Source organism: Melospiza melodia, chromosome 28, assembly GCF_035770615.1.
Source record: "Melospiza melodia melodia isolate bMelMel2 chromosome 28, bMelMel2.pri, whole genome shotgun sequence".
Taxonomy (NCBI): domain Eukaryota; kingdom Metazoa; phylum Chordata; class Aves; order Passeriformes; family Passerellidae; genus Melospiza; species Melospiza melodia.
Window position 1 is genome coordinate 9257716 of NC_086221.1, and position 11235 is coordinate 9268950.

The 11235-nt window shown below is 49.2% G+C and overlaps 2 long non-coding RNA genes across 4 annotated transcripts; one reads left to right on the forward strand and one right to left on the reverse strand.

Moving 5' to 3' along the window:
* Positions 1 to 1980: 1980 nt before the first annotated feature.
* Positions 1981 to 8618, forward strand: LOC134430195 (uncharacterized). Of its 3 annotated transcripts, XR_010030765.1 has the most exons (7): positions 1981 to 2231; positions 2761 to 2825; positions 3437 to 4371; positions 4521 to 4596; positions 4715 to 5040; positions 5381 to 5498; positions 6335 to 8618. It is a non-coding gene; the product is annotated as an uncharacterized LOC134430195 (long non-coding RNA). The 3 variants fall into 3 exon arrangements; XR_010030764.1 differs by lacking the exon at positions 1981 to 2231 and having other exon boundaries at positions 2620 to 2825; XR_010030763.1 differs by lacking the exons at positions 1981 to 2231; positions 2761 to 2825 and having other exon boundaries at positions 2864 to 4371.
* On the reverse strand, positions 4038 to 9290 carry LOC134430196 (uncharacterized). Its single transcript, XR_010030766.1, has 2 exons — positions 9097 to 9290; positions 4038 to 6353 (listed from the first exon to the last, which is right to left on the reverse strand). It is a non-coding gene; the product is annotated as an uncharacterized LOC134430196 (long non-coding RNA).
* Positions 9291 to 11235: the final 1945 nt, after the last annotated feature.

The window sequence follows — 11235 nt, forward strand, 5'->3', positions numbered from 1 at the left end:
CAGCCCCATTAATCCAGTTTTTCTGTGCATGGCATGGGATGACATGATGAGGCCAGCACATTCCAGATATTTTACAACAATAAAGCAGAAGGAAAACTTTTGATACATACACTGAGAATCTGTTTAAAAATTGAATGCCAGTTCCTCTTGTCAGTTTGCAGGAGGCGTTTGGTGCTGCCAGGGCAACCAGAGTTTTCCTTCGCTGTAGCTTTGGTCTGGGAGATATGGAGTTGCCCCCTCCTAACCCTTACCTCCTCCCCTCAGCCCTCTTCTGTCGTGTCCCCTTCTCATCCCCTCACCCCTACTCGAACTTCCAGCCTGCTCCTGCCCGATCCATCTCTCTGCCCTTTACCCCTCCCCAGCCCGCCCCGCCCCATCCCTCTCTCCCCCCACCGCCAAGCTTTTAGTATAGTTCTAAGATCTCATTTTCTTTTAATATAATAGAGATCATAAAATAAAAAATCAGCCTTCTGAAAGGTGGAGTCAAGATTCTCATCTCTTCCCTCATCCTGGGGACCCTCAAACACCACCACAATCACCGGCTTGAGCTGGTCTGGGCAGCACCAAATAAAATAAAAAGCTGTAAAAACAGAAAAATTTAAAATAAAAATTAAACTAAAAATAACTTAAAAATTAAAAAATAAAATTAAAAATAAATGAAAAAATAAAAACCTGTAAAGTGCTATAAAGTGAAGTGCCATAAAAGTTCCATAAAAGCAAGTGCAATAAAGCGCGACTGTCATAAAGTTGTGCCGTACAAGATGGCGGCGCCCTGGCCGTCACGGGGTGCCGTACAACATGGCAGTGCCGTGGCGGTCTCGGACAGCCGTCCGAGTTACGTGATGCCGAGCAAAGATGACGGCTTTCCGAGCCGGGTTTTCTCGCTTTGTGGCGCTTTCTGTGTGCCTTCCGCGCCTCGCCGGTGGCGGTGATGGCATCCCGGTTCGCCCATAGCGGGCGGCGTCGCGTGAAATTGTTTCTAGGGGGCGGGGTCGGTGTCGGCATTTTTATCAGGCAGCTGGCAAGACGGCTACGCCTTGGGGTCTTTCTAAGGCGTTCAGCGCCATGTCGATGCGGTGACGTCATCAGCCGGCACTCTGCCTGCGGTTCGTCGGTGCAGACGGCACTGTACTTGCAGTGCGCCCGAGCAGACGGCAGGAGACGCTGTATAAATAAAGTATAAAATATAAAGTATCTAGAAAAAGGAATAAAAGCTATATGTCACGTGCAGATGTAGAAAATTTCAGGTTCCCAGGGAGTACAGAGTTTTCTTTAAATCATTTTAGTTTGAGGGTGTTTTTACTCCCAGATAGGCTGAAAGTTTCTACTGCTGCTTTTATATTCTAAAGCTAGAAAGGAAAACCATGTTAGAAACACGAAAGGAAAGCAAAGGAAACTGAAAAAGGAAGAGTGAAAAAGGGGGCCAAAAAAAGAAAAAGGAGTTGGAGTGGAAAAGAGAGGGCATTCGGGAGGAGCGGTGCTGCCTCAGGTCCTTCCCCGCCCAGGAGCGAAGGACCCGTTTGATGCCCGGGAGGGACTGCAGCTCCCGGTGGCGGGGGACGGAGCCGTGGCTGTCAGCCCGAGACTCCAAATCCCGGCAGGCCCTGCTGCCGGCGCGGCGTGTGACGCAACGGCCGACGCGGCACATGAGTGGCTGGCGTGCCAGGCGGCCGCGCGGGGCTGTGCGCGGGCAGCTGCCGGCGCCTCTCCCGCGCGGGACGGCGACGCTGGAGGGGCGCAGCCTCCGTCTGGCCGCCCGCCCGGAGCTGAGCAGCGCGGAAGGAGCGTCCGCCCGGTTCCTCGGCCTCCCTCAGCGGTGCCGGGGGCGGGGGCGCTGCCGCACGCCGATGCCGGAGGGCGAGGCGGTGCTTTGCTGCCGCGGGCCGGGAGCTGCAGGAGCCGCCCCGGGCGAGCGGCGCCGGGCGCTGCCGCGGTCCCGGTGGGGCGGCTGCCCTCGGGCTGGCGGAGGCGCCGGAGGAGCCCCCGAGCTGCAGCCGTCTCCCTCGGGCTGCTGCCGGTGCTGCGGGAGGAGGCGGCTCCGCCGCGTGTTGGGCGCTGCGAGCAGGGAGCGCTGCGGTATCGCCGGCATGACGGGGCTGCTGCCTGCGTTAGTGCTCGTGGCTCTTTGTGCCGTGACAGCGGATGGAGCGGCGCTGGGCGGTAAAGCCAGAGATGGCCGGGAGAATGCCCAGCGCGGGGAGCGGGCGGGCTGTATGCTTCGGATGGCACAGGTGCGAGCTGCAAAGTCAACCCCCCTTCCGCCCCTGCCCTCCCGAGCCCCAGGGAAAATGCTTTCCAGCATTGTCGAGCTTCTGAGAGACAAAACTTGTGATTTGACACTTGCATCCAGAAAAGGTTTCTGTCTAGATTAGCAAATGCCTAAATTGTTCTTGGTTACATCCCATGACCGGTTTTAGGCAGTGACTTTATACTACTTTTAGGATTTTCTTGTACAATGGTGAGAAAATAGGCAGGTCTGATAGTGGTTTCACTTTTGTTCTACTTCACGTTCCATAAGATTCTTTTATCCAAGCACTTGTTTTAAAATTCTACTGTAAGCGTTTGTGGTTCACTTTTGTTTTCTTTGCAGCACCCGGGCCTTTTTTTTTTTCTCTAAATCGGGAGTAAATATAGCTGAGTAAAATTACCTTGGTTATCTTCCTTCTTTTTAAACTTAATTTTTTTTATTAATAATTCTATTTGAATATGCAGAAAAAGTGGGTATGTCCTGTAATCTATGCTAGCTTTTCTCGTTTACAGGGTACTCACAAAATATGTCTCCCTTAGTGTCCCACAGAAACATTCTGGGTGAAATCTGAATTAAGGTATGTGTTTTCAAATAAGTAATCAGTTTAGGTATTTGCCTGTGTACCTTTTCCTGTAATTCAGAGCTTGTGTTCTGTGGGTTTTATGATAAACCTGTAAAACATGTAAGAATGGTTTTGCAAGTCTGAATCGTTGAAGGCAGCAATAAGTGGATTTAAAGCCTGTTCTTGAGCAGACAAAGGGGAAAAGTGTGACTCTGATGCTGAACTTGTCATTTTTCATTTGACTTGCCTTTAATTATTGAAGAAGAGAGAGAACTAGGAAAAGAAATAGAATTGATTATTGAGCACTCCTAAAAAGCTCACCATGATTCTGTGTAGAGCCAAAGTGAAGGATGATGGAACAGAGCTCTGTGCATTAGAAGGAAATAAACCTGATGTCCACACAGAGTCTTACTAATTTCTCTTTTTAAAATGCAAAATAAGTTTAGGAAGTGTTGGAAGTTAGTATTTTGGGAAAGAAATGGCAGTTCCACAAAACATTCCATTCCATTTAAGAGAGGCCCTTGGACTGATTCATGTTGTAACTGCTGTCACTGCAATCAGTTGGTGGTTCAGCCTTGAAACGTGCACTTGGCCTTCTATAAAGCACTGTTTTGTTTGCCTTTCAGTGCTATGAGTCTTGATAAATTGGAGAAGTGCCCAAGAGAAATTCATCATCCTGAGATACAAAAGGTAGGAAGTGACTTTTTTTGGTTTGGTTCTTTATTGTTTTCTGGAAATAGAAGTAATTAAGTATAGATACTACTGGTTTGTTTCTTCCAGTAGCTGATAATACTAATACCAATAATAATAATAATAAGAGTAAAGTAATACTACTTAAACTGTCTTTATTTATCCATTGAACTGGCCATTTTAAATCTAAACTTCTAAACACAAATCAAACCATCATCCTTGTAGAATCTTTAATAGGAGTGGGCTAAAGATCCTGGTTTTGTTGACAGGATTTATTGGTTCATGAAGAGCAAGAGGTAAGTACAAGCCTAACTACCCTCTAGCTCACAGACCTGCCCGGTGAATAGAGCTTTGTTTTTTTGATGGGCTTGTGATGACTTTGAAATCAATTGCTCATTCATTACAGTAAAAAAAAAAATTGTTTTGAACATGACAGCAAAAATAACTTTAAGCACAACTTAATAATAATAGATCACCAATTTTAGTTAATAATTTTATGCTATACTCTTGGGTGAGGGAAGACTCGGACACTCAATATGAGATCAGCAAGCTATGTTTATTGCAGAGAGTATCAGACACTTATATAGCACATAATAAGCTTATGAATATTCTGTAAGCCAAGCGATCTATTGGTTAAACTATACCATCAACTCTTCCTCATTCCTTTGGGCCTACATTCCCTATTTCCCACGTCTCTCTGTCTACTTGTTATCCTACCCAGCTAGGCCCAGGCACACGCTATCTTGCAGGTGCAAAACTCAAAAATACCTGTGTTCGGTACTTTCCCAGCTCCTGGTCGGCTAACGAGCGAATGTCTGCGTGACCTCTGTCATGGAGCCATTTCTCCACACTATACTGTCAAAGTTTAAAGGTAAATTATTATATATTAGGAGATGGTATAAAGTGTATGTTGTAATGTGTAGGATATATACAAAGATACGTACTTGAAAGTCCGTAGAGGAAACAAATTTTTACGCCTTCTGTTTGACTGTTTGTCATATATTTGGTTTTATTTCCCAGGGATCAGTGAATTTTAACTCTGGAGTCCTCTATGCTAAGGATGCTCAGCTTACAGATGATGAAATGTTCAGTAATAGTGAGTTTTTCACCTTCTCTTCCATAGTTTTGCTCATCTGAATGAAAAAAAAAAAAGGCAAGATTAAAGAAAAAGCAATAGTTTTATTATTTTTACCCTGTTATGTCTGTTTCCTCAGTATTTGCTGGAGCTGTGCTTACCCAAGGTTTGGGTAAAACAAGCTTTGGGTTCCTTCTGTCTCACTGGGAGTTGCCCAATTCAGTTCCATCTGGTGAAATTCACCCTGAGACCTTACAGAACCAGCTCCAACTACGTGAGAGCCATTTGCAGTTCTCTCCAGACGCCTGGAGAATGGGCGACCTTTCTGAGGATCCGGCGAGCGTGCTTCTGTCAAAACTCAGTCTGTGAAATTTCTGGGGAAAACCCTTCTGTGTCCTGAAGGGTTCAAACCATGGCGAGGATCCAGTTATCAGGTGCTCACCTGGATGGTTCCAGCTGCCAAAGGTAACACTTGTACTCTTGCCCTGTAGTTTACATCTATTGTATTTTTGTTATTTTGCAGGATTTTTTGTCTTTGCAAAATACTGTGCATTTCACTCTTTGGGCACTCTCAGATGGTTCTTTGGTGCAGCACCACCCCATGGGACACTTGGCTGCTGTCCTGAAGGGGTTGGTCGCTAGAATTGTGAATCCTGGAGAGTTTATAAGTCTTCTGTCCCCAGGGAGGTATCATGCTTGGTTTACTTTTGTTCTGTTGGTTAGGCGCTGCTTCTCGTTGCAAGTATGAATTTCAAACTGCCCTGTTCTTTTTTTAACTGTTTTCCTGGTTCTCTCTGTCCGGCAGGGAAAGACTCTCGTATCCTTGTCGTCGGGCTCGGTGCTGTCCAAGAAGATACAGAGACTAAAAAAATCATAAGAAGCAAAATATGACTGCAGGGAAAAGAAGCTGGAGAGAACAGAAGGTGATATTGTTATCCTTACCCTGTATTAGAAACATCCGCTGTGCTTTGATGCTGGCAGCTGCCAGGGGCTTGTTAGCTCTTTGTAGGCAGGTGTAGGTGTTCACTTGTATTTTTTATCTCTGGACAAGTCAATTCAAACTTTGCTAAGCTTACATTTGAAAATTACTCTCTAGAACAGTCCAGCATGACATGCTGGATGTCGTCTCCCAGAGGGACCCAAAACTGCCATAAATTTCACAGGGAGGGATGGGTGTAGAATACTAAAATCTGTCAAGGTTTTCATTTTTATAGGTATTGGCAAAGAAAAGGAATTTATCTCTGAATTCATTTGGAAAGAAACCCTCTCTCTATCCACTTATTTGTATACAGGAATGTAGGAAACTCTGACTAGAGATGGGTAATAGCTTTGAAAATAAAGACATAAGTTTTATCTAGGAATGAACCAATCAAGTGCCCTGAAAGCATGAGAACAGCTGCAGGGGCTGAAGGGAACAGAAAGGGTTCTATCTCATGAACAGAGGTACCTTTTCCTTACAGGTGCTTGTGCTGTAGTTTGGGTTCTGCTTCCTAACATTTCTAGTGTGACAGGGTTTACCATAGAGACAATCTGCCAGGAGGTAGCGCTTTGGGGGGTATGGCAGTCCTGGGTGTGTATTCTGAACTCCTTCAGAATGTTAGGTTTGGAGTATTTCTTATCTCAGGAAAACAGCAGTCTTTTGCATCTGCATATCAGCTGTTGAAATTTTGGGTTCAATTTCTTGAATCACAAATATCATAGGATTCCTCCCAGATGGCAGCTGTCATGAAGTATGGCTCTTCTTGGTCTTGGGTTTCAGGGGCTGTTTCCAAAGTGACCTACAGACATTGGAATGAAATCATTATTTACTGTGTAAAAGAATCACTCTCCAAAGCATCAGCCAAGGTCTAAATGTGCCATTCTGCCTTTTAAAAGTACCAACATCACAGGATTTTTCTCAGATTAAAGCTTCCATGGAGTCGGATCTCTCAAGCCTGGCCCTTGAGAATTGTGGGCCTCCTGTGAACTGGTCTTGCCAGAAGGGCTTGCTGAGTTTTCCATTGTGTGGAAAAGAGATCCCATTTGCAGCCTGAAGCCTCATGTTTCCTGTAGGATTTCCACTCCTAGAATTGCACACTTTGAAGGATTTCTTATAGCAGAAGTTTTTTGGGAACTAGGACTCTGGTTGGATTTGGGTCTCTGGACTCTCAGGTGAAGTGACCTTGAGACACTAGGGCATGCAGATTTCCTTGCTGTTGAAAAGAGCCATTGTTCGCACCCAGGAGCCATGGTCTGAATGGGGGTGTCACCTCTTAAATTTGCAAATGTCACAGGATTTCTTCTAAATGAATGGTGCTAAGAACATAAGGTCTGGCTGGCTTTCGACTTAGAGGTGCCTCCTCTAAATTGGTCTTCAGACGCTAGGTTGGAAAGTGTTCCTACATATGCCAAATAGCCCTTGCTATGCAATTAATAAGCTTCAAATTACCATGGAGTTGCTGCCCCTGCAAAGATTTTGGCAGAGCCTGGTTGTGGTGCCCCACTCCACTCCACCACCCTTAGCAGGTCCTTATGGTTGCATGGGGAATCATCGTGGAGCATGCCAACCCAGCTCCATCCTGGGAACAGCACCTGTATTTTACCCTAAAATTTCTGTCCCATTATAGCTCCTGTTAGGATACAAATGTAACTTCTCGGTTTCCACTGATTTTACCCCCAGTCATCTTTCCATACAGACATTGCTCCACTCCCCAGAGGATTATTGTGAGCAGATGTGAGCTCTGCTGTCCCTTTGGACTGACAAAGACAGAGGTTTTGTCCCAAGTTGCTTTTGAACCTGTCCTGCACCTGTTACGAGTCCTCAGTCTCCTGCAATTTTGTGGGTCAGTCACATGTAAAACAGCACAGCTGGCTGGCATGCTTTGCTCATGAGGGGAGACAAGAGAAGAATCCCTCTGCTCACACCAGACCTGCAGCTGCCAAACCTCACCAAAGCACCTGAGGAGCCCTCAGGGACTGATGGTACAGAAGGGAGGTGATGGAGGACAGCACAGCAGGCAGCCTGCCCTCCATCTGGGTGTGAAGAAGGCAGGGCTGGAAACTGTAAGCAACATCCCAGCAGGTCTGGCTGATGGTGCCACCCAGTGATCTTCCCCTGCCTTTGGGCAGTCCCAGCTGCTGCAGCTCACTTGACAGACTCATTGTCTATACTGTGCTTGGCTGCACTGGAGATGTTGAAGCCGAGGACAGTAATGGTTGCCTTCACATCCCCTGACTGCAGATGGGAAGGAGGGCGAGCTCTGTCACCTTGGGAAGGCGTCTGCAGAGTCACTGCTGCCCGTCTCTGGAGCGTGGCTCCATTGGGGGACCGTGGTAAGGACAGCAGTGCTCACTTAACTGTGCACCTGAGGACAGCTTCAGGATCTTGTCATACTGTGGGAGAGCAGAGCTTCACAGTAAACACCAGCTAACACACTGACTGCCAGTGTTAACACTAACAGTTCTTACCTAAATATTAATACTAGTAACACTTACTATGCGTATTATTAATCCTAGTAGAGGCTGGTAGCGTTCTTTAGGCTGAGGCTTGCATGAAGAATACAAAATTAATTAACGTTGCTGATTATGCTATTGTGTTGAAATACTTGGCCTCCACTGCGGTAGCCCCACGCTTACCTCGATGGCCTGCCCCAGCAGGTCCCAAAACACCTGGATGCAGATCAGCTTAAGCTTCACTGATGTGAAGAGTTCACTCTTTATAATTTTTAAAATTTTAATAAAGGATAAAAGGACAAAATAATCCAGCACTGGGATGCTTTTAGCACACAGCCAAAGAGCACAGAGGTAGCTTAAAAACATGTTCACTATATACTGTTACATTGCTGAGGTTACAGGCATATTCATTAACTTACACATTATTCAAACATTCCTTTGACTTTTTGATGTTCCAGGAACTCTCTTGTTTGGTTTTAACCTCTGACTTGTCTGCAGAACGTTCTGTAAATTAGGTCTACATATTTTATTTCTTCCTGTAGTTTTATCCTGTTGCTTCACACTCCCTGATAACACTGGTAAGAGTCGATAAATCCTTCCTGGATGCTTAAGCTCTTTTTGTGTCACTATTATCTTATCACTTGGTAGGGGCAGTCTGCAGTTATAAGAAGCAGAATAATTGCTTTACACCATTTTCTGAGTTAGTTACATAGAAGTATTTTAGTTTCTATTTTAACATTTTGCTAAAGCCTACCATATATTTATCATGCTACTATTCATATGAAATATACAGTGCATACATAAACTGGCATATTACACTATACAAAGCAGTTCAAAGTAAGAATAAGTTTTACCACATCAAAATACTTGTAATGCAAAAAGCTAATCTATGAATGTGAAAGCCAGTATTGTTTTATCATCTATAACATCCGACGACGAGGGTGAGCAGCGGGCCCGCAGCAGGCGGAGGGCGGGCAGGGGGACGCGGGCACTTAACTTTGGCCAGGGTGCTGATCTCGGCCAGTCGGGGCAGGCCAAGTCCCCGCAGAAGCGCTGCACGCCCTCCCCGCTCCCGAGCCCTCTCCTCACCAAATCGCCGCCGCTCCCTAGTCCGCCCTGCTGTCGCAAAGACGACCCGGAACCCCTCCCGGGCTACACTCCTCTCCGCCTCCTGCCCCGAGTGCCGTTGGGGCGCTCCGGTAGGGGCTCTGCGGGGGTCCTTTCGCCGGGACCTGGGCACGAGAGAAGGCCGGAGAAGGGGACGGGGGTTGCCGCCGCCGCCGCCGCCGCCGCCGCCGCCGCCGCCGCCGCCGCCGCCGCCGTCGCCGCCGCCGCCGCCGCCGCCGCCGCCGCCGCCGCCGCCGCCGCCGCCGCCGCCGCCGCCGCCGCCGCCGCCGCCGCCGCCGCCGCCGCCGCCGAGCCCTTCGGGCAGCCCGAGCTCCGCCCCACGCTCCCACGGGCCGCAGCCTGACGGCTCCTAAGCGTGCCAATCACGGCCCGCCTTTCTCCGTCCGCCCTGTCCAATCACAGCCGCCCTTTCAAACCGGAAGCGGTCCCGCCAATCTCAGCCCGCTCAGTCGCGGCTCGCCGCCTCAGACTGGCCCCGCTCGACCGTACGCCTGAGGCGCCGCTCCCGCCACCGCCGCTTTGGGAGCCGGCGGAGCAGCGTCCCCGCTGCCGCTGCCTCGGCAGGCGCTGTTGCGGACGGGAAGGGCGGCCGGGAGCTTCCAGTTCAGGTCCTGGTCGGGATCAGGTTCTGGTCCAGGGAAACGGGCAGGCGGCGGGGAGCGGGCGGACGCGGCCACAGCAATGGCGGCGGCGGGAGCAGCGCTTGAGGGGACCGCGGGGAGTTGCGGATCCGAGCGCGGCGGGAATGGGCGGGCTGGGATTGGTGGAGCCGGCAGGCGCTGCCTCGGGTTGTGATTGGCTGGCTGTCCGCCCGTGGGGCATAAATAGCGGGCGTTGGGGAGCCAGCGGCGTCAGTTCGGCGGTGAAGCTGGGAGCGACGGGAGCTGCGGATGCGCGGTCCGAGGAGCGGCGCTGCGGCAGGACGGGACCCCCGCGGCAGCTGATCCAGGGAGCGCCGGTGAGTACGGGCGCGACGCCTGCGGCAGTATCTGGGGCCGGCCGTGTCCAGTTCTTTCTGCCGCGCCCTGCGTGGCTCGGGTAGCCGGCGGCTGGTGTGGGGCCTGGAGTGGCGCGGTGGGGGGGGGGCGCCGCCTGCTGTCACTGGGGGCTGGGAAGTAGCTGCTTCGCGGTTTCTGGATTTAAAGAAATGTTCAGAATACGAGGAATAAAGCTTGCTTTTTGTATTTTTATTACTTTATTTTCTTTTTACTTGTAATGTTTTTTTTCTTAATTGTGTTATTTTAGTATTGCCCATTTTAATACATCTTTTTGGTTTGATTTGTTTTCTTTACTAGCTATCTCATGTTAATTCGGTAAGGGTTGTGGGAGGACTGGGGCTGAAACACCAGTTGTGAGAGCAATGGGGACATGAAACCCCAGGGTGTGGAATAATGATTTTGGCATGAGTCAGGCCCAAAACAATGTGGAGGGGTGGAAATGCTGAGGCTAGATAAATGCCATGGGAGGAAGGCATGGAGCTGCAGCACAGGGCCTGCAGGTTATGCCTGGGGGTTCCCAGCCCCTGCCCTATGGTACCAACGAGGGGCTGAGGGTGTGGGGCTCAGAGGGTTCTAGGGCTCAAGAACCAGCCCAAGAGTGCCTTTTGGGATGGGGGGGCAGGAGTCCAGTGGCTGTTCCCAGCCCCTGGAGCTGCCTGAGGGGAGGTGAGGGGGCCTTTGTGCAGGTGCTGGGCTGAGAGCCAGGGTGAGGGGGAGGGTGGATGTTGAGCTTCAGGCTTCCAGTGTCCCCAGAGTTGGGATGCCACTTAGGGTTGCCACTTAGGGCTGGGTGGATGGATGGGACAGCTTCTAGAGATACTGAAATTGTAATGATGGCAGTAACTGATTTGTGGCCTTATCAACAGCCCCAAGGTGCAGTGAGAAGCATGAGCAGCTTTTAGCTGCAGCCAGTAGGAAGCTGAGGAGCTGGAGCTGAGGCAGCAGAGCTGGAGGACACAGAAATATGGTAGGGTTTGATGTAAAACCTCTGTGGGGCTGGGATAGGGATTGTGGAGTGGGGAGGTGAACTGCATGGTTGGAATTGAAATTGCTGTGAGGGCTGTGATCTGAGCTCAAGAACTAGAGCTAAAACAAAGATCCT